Here is a 10329-nt window from a genome sequence, read left to right on the forward strand (position 1 = left end):
CATTTCATCACATTTTTAAGTTGTAAAGCTTTTGTCTATTAATATTCACTTAAGTGCAAAATAAATGTATTAATATAGCCATAGTCCACTGAAATCAGCCATTTTATTTTCAATGTATTTGAATTCAATTGCTCATAAATTTGTAATTTATTTGTTGTAACTGAGATCCATTTGTATACGTGGACCTTACAAGAGGTGTTGTTGGAATACATATTGTATTAAAGACTGATGACTGGAATGGGCATTTGAGTTTGCATCTTTTATGAAGTAATTATTAATCTTTGTGTTCCTTGCTGCTTGCAGTAAATTGTGATGAAATTCATATTGTACTTTCATAATAGTAAAGTCATTATGTGTTGCTATTTATGTTAGACATACAAGCCATATATCTGTGTGCACAAAGAGGATAGTGACAATATCTATTTTACCCTTGTACACAATGTGCCATTGATACTGAATAAACATTTATAGTTTTTTAAGACTAGTTATTAATGATATAGAATAGGTTTTGTTTGTATTTGTTGTTTCATGAGCATTTTAATGTTTTTGTTGAAAGCTGCTGACATAGTCAAACAGTTCTTGATGAAGTATCTGCTATTTTTTCAAAAACTGAAACAGTGAAATATAACTGTTTGTAGTCTTCATTATTCAGTTAAGATTGTTGGTGAAGACCCGTTATTTCAGTATTTTAATATTCCTCTGTGAGTAGTTTGATATTGCATCACATTAAACTCTGTTTTTATTAATAGATGCATGTCAAATGCAAGTGCAAACCAAAAAAGAAATTTGTTATTTTCTCATTGTATGAACTAATGAGAAAGTGGAAACTTAATATTTGATAAAAATACATAATCTACATTTTTTTGAAAGTTTGTTCTTATTTCACTACCTAATTCCTATTTCGTCCCATTGTATTTGCAAATAGATAAGGGACTATTTGTGCTTGTTACCTGTGACAAATAATGACTACAGTGTTAGTTAATAGCAGTGTAAGTTAGTTTTATACAGAAGTCATCTTAATAGTACTATGTCATATGTAAGTGCAGCTACTTCTCGATTAATATTTTACCGCTCTTCATGGGAGTTGTGAGCTCCATCAGTTTTTAAGCAGGACACTAGCTCCATCAGTTTTTAAGCAGGACACTAGATGGATTATGTATAAGTGATAGAAATCCATTGAAGGGGTAGCATATCTGAGGTGTTCACTTCATACAAAGAAGTCTCTGCAGAAGAGAATGTGTGATGTCATTTTAATCAATAACGCTGCTATAAGAGTATTTTGTTCAGCTGCTCTTATGGCTATGAGCTGATTTTGACACCATGATCTTTCTCATTAGGTATAAAGATAATACCGCCAGTAAACAACACAAAGGTGCAATCACACAAGTACACAGATTAATGAACCAGAGATGTAACCAATGTAGCTGTCGACAGAAGCTGTCAATTTTAAAAATGAATCAGACTTCTTAAAAATGGTGCTCAGCAACTCCAGATTGATAAAAACTATGCCAACTTGTTAACATATGTGAGGCAGAAAGTAAAAAGGGATGTCTTGTTGGTAAATTCAGTTGTTCAGTGTCATTAAAAAAAATGGTTTACCACTAAACTATAAGTTTCTTTTTTTTTCAGTTTTAATACATTTTACCTTGTCCTCTACAAGCTACAATTGATAATAAAATAATTTCAAATAGATAAAACACTCAAATCTGTCATTAATGTATGAATGTCAAGCCTACAAAAAGGTATCTATTGTTGCTTGTGGGGAAATAACATGGGCTGACAAGAGGTCCCTTTTCATTAATGCACTTGTCTAATACGCATCACTTCGAAAACTGGTCTGTCCTGAATGCTAGCGCAACTGAGGCAACTATTACTGGTTTCTCTCAACAGATGAAAGTTTGCAAATTGTGACAAACTTTCTTTGTATTACAGTTTTGATATGGCATAACAAGTGCACATACCAAGCAAACATTTGCAGCCAGGCCCTATCTGTTTTTAGTGCCATTTAAAGTCAGTTTTTTGTGTTGTATATGAAGCCACAAATAAATTATTTTATTCCTGAGAGTGCCATTATAGCTAAAAGTTCAAATCTAATTGTCAGCATTTTTCATCATTATGTAGAAAGTAACAGTTTAGGAGAAGAAACAATGTTTATACATGCTGAGAATTGCATTAAACAAAGCAGAAACAAGAAGTTGACATGGAAGATTTGCCAAAAGAAAAAAAAGAAAATCTTCGTGTTATTCATGCCAGTATTCCATGCGAAATTTTCTTAATCGGGAGTAACTTGCGTGCCCTCTATGTCGAACATGGTTGATTGTATTTTTCATCAAACCAACAAATAATGTTAACACTGCTGTGATGGTTGGAACTGAAAAACGTTAAGGTTTTGTAAAAATAAAATTTTTCTCACAACCTGGTGCAAGAAAGTGCCCTTTATAACTCAGCACAGCCACTTTGAGTACAGTGTAAAGAACTAAGGCAAAATGTATTGCAAATTCAACATTGCAGGGAATGTGTTCATGCACCAGATATTCCCATGTACTGATTTCCTGATGAAGTGATTCCAAAAGGAATGATAGTGAAATGTTAAGAATACCTCTTCAAAAACATCAGACAATACTGCAATGATGAATTCAAAGACGTTTTATGTCTTCAAAGATGTTTTATGTCCTCAAGCTGAACTTCAACCTGTTGCTGAAACCAACAGTAATGCAACTGCCAATCCCGAGTCTGATGATCCACTAGCAGTTCGTAGACCCTCAAAGAGTCGTCAAAAACATCAATTTACGTTGTCAAACTGAAGAGTTGTGAACCACATTTTATACTATCTAAGGGAGAATATTTAAATATGTATTTCGGTATTAAATTAATTTCTTAAATGTTGAATATAAAGGCTCCATGTTACTGTGAACTTTTGAATGCGTTTTTTCCAAAATGATCATTTCCATTTAATAAATTTTAAATGTCTGTAACTTAAACAAAAAAATAATGTCATGAATGTTGCACCAAATTATTCAGAATTTAATGCTTAATTTCAAAGTATTAATAACTCAGAATCGAAAATTTGCTACAAGAGGTCCATTTTTGCGTTCCGCCATACATACGACAGCATTGGGAATAAAGAAGTGCTGAGGACCTAATTAGGCCTACTTCCAGATTGTAACATAATTTACTACTAATGAAAATGTACAAAAATTATGTACCAACATCTTATGAGTTTAGCAGATGGCTTGGAAATGAATGTGTCAAAATGAGCTCATAGATAAGTTTTTTAGATAGTATAAAAATGAACAGGTGTAAAAATGAGCTCATAGCCATAAGAACAGTTGAATAAACTACTGTTATGTCAGCATTAGTGGTTAAAATTATTTGACATCTTTACTTCAAAATATATTAGAGTGCCAGTAATGCATGGTAGAGTAGTTACATTGAGGCTGTTTCAGGACAATCAATATGCTTCCTCAACCAAGTGTTTCAGAATTAAAAGTCACACAGACTGTTTGCTTTAGTCATCTGAAGACTACACACACTGGCAACAGCTGTTTGTTAGGCTGTCACAAAATACATGTTTGTAAACATTATGGAAAAACAGCACTTCTGCTGGATGTTCGCATCATTCCCGAACGATATTTTGACGGCATAACTCACTGTCTTCATCAGGTGCTAACCGAGAATGGTCCTTGAATGGATAGAGTTCAGTATTCGTGCCTGGAATGTGCTGGGTGCTCCCTAGTCGGTCCGCGCTGCATCGGGTGTTCCCTCTGCAGTCCGCACCCACCAGGCACAGCTCCCATGGTCCTCTCTGGTTGCTGGTGCTCCCACTGCCGTCCAGCTGTGGATGGCAGTGTAACACGAGCGACCAGAGAGGACCATGGGAGCCACGTCTGGCGAGCGCGGACCGCGGAGGGAACACCCGATGTGATGTGGACCGACTAGGGAGCACCCAGCACCTTCCAGGCATAAATACTGGACTCTGTCCACTCAAGGGCCATTCTTGGGTAGCACCTAGAGAAGACAGCAAGTTAAACTGTCAAAATATTGTGTGAGAACGACGCGAACATCCGGCAGAAGTTCCATTTTTTCAAAATGTCAACAGATCGTTGGGAAGGCTTGAAGAATTATGTATTTGTAGTTTGGTTCTCTTCATTCAGTGCCATAGTGGTGGCCAAGACTCTCAGTGATATTTGTGACTTTGCAAAAAATTATCTGAAATGTACTGCACATCTTATCTCCAGAATTATGACACTCAGCAAGCAAAGAAACATCCATGAACAAATAGAAGGTGAAGGTCAAATAAAGAAGTACTCACCTACAGTATGCCCACATACATTCTCCCTGCTAATAAAGTTTAAGAATAGTTCCCCACAGAAAGCTCAATATTCAACTTTATCTGCTTCTTTACTAATCAGCTGTATCATCTTCTTGAGTACATTTGTGGAATGCAAAATTTCCCAATTCTCTGGGACAGATAGCATTCTCCGGGGACTCACTGTTGCATTACAAGGATTAAACAGTTCTGGGAAGCATATATTGTTATTGATGCAGCATAATTTTTATATGACCTTGTCTAGTGTTGATAAGTAATATTTTGTACTCTTTATTTAAGATATTAGTGAAGAGACATCTAGTAGAGACACCAGTGTATGAAGTGTTCATACTTATTGGCCATTTGCACAATAAGTCGAGAGCCAGTGAAAGAGGTGAATCCAGAATGATCAGTAAACCTACAGTACAATCATGCTATAGCTAGTTGTCAGCTATAAAATGTAGAAACAGTGTGTTGAAATTCACATCACATCATATCTAAGTCTGAGGCAAGGTATGGACAGTGTGAGGTACTTATTCACCAAGAATTGGTACTTATTCACCAAGAATTTGTTACTCAGCAGAAACGTTACGACTGACTATCCACTGAGTGATATGATCACTGTGTCTCTTGACTCATTCAGAGAAAATGGAACGCAAAACACTGTTTAGCTACTATGATTTAGAATCCTATGACTACTCAAAGTTGCTTTTGGTGTTTGTTGGGACTGTTTCTTTTGTCAATACAGTACTCAGTTCCTTCTCACCTGAAACATTCTGTTTCACTGACAGTTTAGTCTTCTTTCCTCCATCCACCAGGACATTGTTAATCTGCTTCACAATATTGGATTTTACATGGAGATGATAATTGTAACATTGTCTATCACATACTCTGCTGCTTATGCGTTCTTGGGATTTCTCTGTGTGCTTATTTCTTGTCTTGCTCTCTGGGGTAGGTTTTTTAATGTGATCCTAATGTGATGTAACACTATTTGGCTCCACATAAAATATATTTAATTTATTATAGTAATGGAAATGCCAAGACTGAAACGAAATATAAATGATGAAAAGCAACAGCTTAGTTGCACAATATTCATGTGGTGCAAAGCACAGTTAATGGACCAGAAAATGAACTGCATTTTTTATTGTTTTATATATACTGTTGACAAAAGTTCTTAAGAAATCCTTTTTTCCCCTTTCATAACATTCATATACTACCATTTGTTGCCATATGTTTAGCCACAATTCTGCAAGAAACTTCTTTTTTGATTTGTGCTACATTTTCTCAGGAATCTTATCCGTTCTCTGACCCACCCTTAGATGTTCCCTAACAGAAACTTCTGACCAAGGATATAATCTCTTTTTGTGAACAAATCTGTTGCTGCACTCCATGGATATCTCTCTTAATTTCAGGTAAGTGAACTTTTTCATGTGTATCAGCTTTCCAAATTTTTTTTACAACTGACCAATCCGCAGAAATGCTGTTGCTATAGAGGGATATACCTTTTAGGGTAATACTGTTTTCTGCATAACTTGCATTTCATTGAAATTTTGATTCTGTTCTGGATTTTCTGAGAATGATCAAATTTAGTACTGATATTACCATAAATTTCAACCATGTATCATGCTGAAACTTGCTGGCAGATTAAAATTGTGTGCCAGACTGAGATTTTAACCTGAGACCTTTTCCTTTCGTGGGCAAGTGCTCCACCAACTGAGCTATGTAAGCTCAACTTACGACCTGCTCTCACAGCTTAATCCTCAGGATATGGTTTAAGCCATGTCTCCACAGTATCCTTTCTACCAGGAGAGCTAGGCCCACAAAGTATGCAGTAGAACTTCTGTGAAAACTGGACAGCAGGACATGAGGTACTGATGGAAGTAAAGCTGTGAGGATGAGTTGTGAATCGTGTGTGGATAGCTTGGTTGGTAGAGCACTTGTCCAAAAAAAGGCAAAGGACCCAGATCTGAGTCACAGACCAGCACACACACACACACACACACACACACACACACACACACACACACAGATATCCACACATGCTCTGTTGTAACTAGAGTGTACACACACGAATGCAGACATCTTGTGTGCATATGTATGCATGTATGTGTGCTTACATGCTATTAGCAAAGTTGTCATTATTTCTAATGTGCCTGTTGATGATTCAACACTTTTACTGTTCGATGAGTTGTGAAGTGCGTATTTTTCACGTAGTAGGTTGCAACTGAGTCAGCAGCTTCACTAACGATCTGTCACCCTGAAGCTTTATCTTGATTATTTTCTTATGGTCACCTCCTCATAGTTATTTGGTTCTGTGCTGAACCAACACTAGTCTTCAAACTTGTGGCTATTTCATTCTGCATTATGTGTCTGTTCCCCTTTACAAGCTCTTCCACTAATGCTCTGTTCTCGTCCGTCACTATGTGGTGAGCATGCCCTCATCTTGGAGCAACACCACAGAAGTTATACCACTTATAAACTTCCTACACCACTCATATACTTGTTGCAATGACAAACATAAATCACCACCATATGGCACTGTCATTCTGTGATGAATTTATTCACTAAACAGAAAATGCAACACAGATTGTTGCTCAATTGTGGTGCATGTTGACAGTGGAGTGGCCATCTTGTTGTGGACACCACTGCCTTCTCCTGCATTGTGGTATCACTCTGGCACCTGTTGTCGCTTTCTGAAATTTGAGGAACAATACTGCTACCTACCAACTCCATCACACAACTTTATGGAAATTTTAAAGTCTGAATCACCCTCATATCAAGTGATTTCTTCTACATCTCCAGAAGGTCGAGAGCCATAAGAGAGCTCACATCTATGCCAGCTAACTATGAAAACATGTAACCAGTCTTAATAAACTCTTCTGTATTTTGCTTCTGTCATAAAACAATTACAAAGTTTAATATATAGATACGTAGCCAAGCTTATGACAGAAGCTCTCAGAATGTCACCGCAGAAGTTAGGAATAGATTACAGAATATTCTTCCTTTGTTTAGGGACATAGCCATTGTCTCCAGTTCCTCTCATTCTGTGCTTTCCAAGACACTTCTAAGCCATGGCACCAAAGCATAAGCAACCCCTCCATCACAAGTGGAGATGCTCAATTGCTGTCATGCCTTGTTGATGTTCCGTGCTTATACTTCTCTCCTCACGTATGTATATAGATCAAATATGCACATAGTGGTAAAATGTTTCTATAATAATTATCAAAATAATATTTCTCAACTACATATTGCACTACGGATTCTCCCACTCAAGTGAAAGGTGTCACATAAAATAATTAGCTAATTACAGTCATAACCTTGAAGCTTTGATAAATTATTATCATTACTAAAATTACTGTCTTTTGAGATTGAATTAAATATCATTTCTTCACACAACAGGACCAGCATGATCATAAACCTTAGGTTTTTAATTAATAACTACATTGATTACCAAGGATAAATATCATAGCTTAAATTTCCATTTATGGTTAAGTATTTATCATATTGAGCTTGATGAAAATGTATCACATCCTTTTAATATCTTTGTTCTGTCATATCATAACTTGTTCAAATTAGTGAATATTGATTTAAACAATAAATTGTTTCCCTTATTACAATTCCATAAACGACTTTCTTGTCATCTATTAATCTGCATTATCATCAACAGCGAATTACTTTGCTCTTATATTATTCCACTGTCATGAAACACTTGTCATGACTGATCAGGCTCTATCATGATTACATTATTCCTAATCAAGGGTAATCCCATGTGATTAGCTTGTAACAATGTAACTTTCTCAACTTTATTGAGTTCTATAAGTTTCAGTCTTTGTTTACCATAAGGAGTTACAAGCTGACATTTAAATGTACCCTCCTTTCCACAGTCTCAAATCTCAGATTTGTGTTTAATCAAACATGTATAGAAATAAAGATTTAAAGAACACAAATTGTAGAGGTAAGTCAGTTTGCTGTAACTATTTTAAAGAATACTTCATTAGGGTGTCTCATAGTCAACTTACAGTTTCACATCTATGTACTAGCCATACTTACAAGCTATTCTTTGCCCAGATACTGTGTGTATACATTGTTATCTTTTCATTGTAAGTGTTGTTTCATTTTCTGTTCAATACAAAAATAATTCAGGTCATTCCTTCTATGGACTGATCTGACCATGAATTAGACCATTCCTTCTACATGTTCATCTAACATTCAGTTCTCCCCTAGCTACATCAAATCTGGATAAAACTTTACCTAGCTAATTAAACTACAAGTTTCCTGCCTCCTACTTTTATATCCTTTTTTTATGCTTCTCATAATTCCCTTATTCACATTTGTTTTATTGAGCCATTCATTAAAAAGTCTTCACTCACATGCATTTGTCATTAAGGGCTGTTCATCAATAACCTATTCCATGTCACTAGATTGTAATATTTTGCTTTGTTCTCTATTATTCATGTGGTTACACTTTGCTTTCTTTAAAAACAGTGAAGAAGTACTGCGTGTTCACACACATTTTCATTACTTTTTTTTATCGTTTATATGGATAAATACTTGCTACATATATTAACAGGAAAATTCTGTTGAGAACACCTCATATGTTGCTGTTAATGTGTACTTTTAATCTTTTTAGTAGTTACAGTATATGAAACACTTACTGAACAACCATTTAATTCCTCCTCATTATGTCAAAAAATGTTATATATATTAATAACTATCACATTTTTCTAATATTTATATAAATCTTTTATGGGTTAGCACATTATTATCAGAGACAATCTGAGTCTTTCAGACTAATTTCACTCCTCACTTGTTAAAACAGTCATTAACACTTTCCTATCAGCAATAATGCTAATGCCTTCTATCTTAGCATTGGCCAAACAGTTTACGTGCCATGCTATCCCATTTTCGTGTACGTGTTAGCACATCACCATCTACTTTTGATTTCATTAACATGTATGTATTATTGCAGTATAAACAATCTACTCATTTAGCATGCTTGCAAACAATTTTTTTTTCTTGTCTGTCCATGCATCATATTTGTGGTACCCCACATCTTATGAATAATTTCTTGGCCTTTCCTGTGGAAACAGATTGTAGTTACCATCATGTGGTACAGATAAAAGAAGGGTTACAACAATAGTAACATTTGGATATGCAAAAAGGTAAGATAGAACTAGAACTCCTATTGAAGGAGAATGAAATGAAAGATAAGTTTGGGTGCAACAGAACCAAAGGAAGAAAGAAGAAATACACCAAAGACAGATTCCCATCCCACCCCCTCTCCCACCCTCTGGTGAGTCCTTCACTGACACACCAGAGGATGTAGTGTGTTTACGTACCCTGCAGAGTGGAATTGTCCCAGGTCCTGAAAATAGGTCCTAACACACTCCTGTGGGTAGCCAATAGAAAATGGGTAACCACACATAATTCTTCATTAATTGTATTCATGAGTCTAAATGTCAACGTCAATAACATCATTTCATCACTGTAAAATATATTTGAGGCACTGAGAACCATAAGGGCCTAAAGGACACTGTCATCATTTTTGAAATTGTAGCATGTATACGTACTCCTGACATCTGCTGATCTTACAGGGAACCTACTTTTCTACATCTACATTTATACACCGCAAGCCACCCAACGGTGTGTGGCGGAGGGCACTTTACGTGCCACTGTCATTACCTCCCTTTCCTGTTCCACTCGCGTATAGTTCATGGGAAAAACGACTGCCAGAAAGGCTCCATGCACGCTCAAATCTCTCTAATTTTACATTCATGATCTCCTCGGGAGGTATAAGTAGGGAGAAGCAATATATTCGATACCTCATCCAGAAACGCATCCTCTCAAAACCTGGACTGCAAGCTACACCGTGATGCAGAGCGCCTCTCTTGTAGAGTCTGCCACTTGAGTTTGCTAAACATCTCCGTAACGCTATTACACTTACCAAATAATCCTGTGATGAAACGCGCCGCTCTTCTTTGGATCTTCTCTATCTCCTCTGTCAACCCGACCTGGTATGG

Source organism: Schistocerca piceifrons, chromosome 2 (genome assembly GCF_021461385.2).
Source record: "Schistocerca piceifrons isolate TAMUIC-IGC-003096 chromosome 2, iqSchPice1.1, whole genome shotgun sequence".
In the NCBI taxonomy this organism is placed as follows: domain Eukaryota; kingdom Metazoa; phylum Arthropoda; class Insecta; order Orthoptera; family Acrididae; genus Schistocerca; species Schistocerca piceifrons.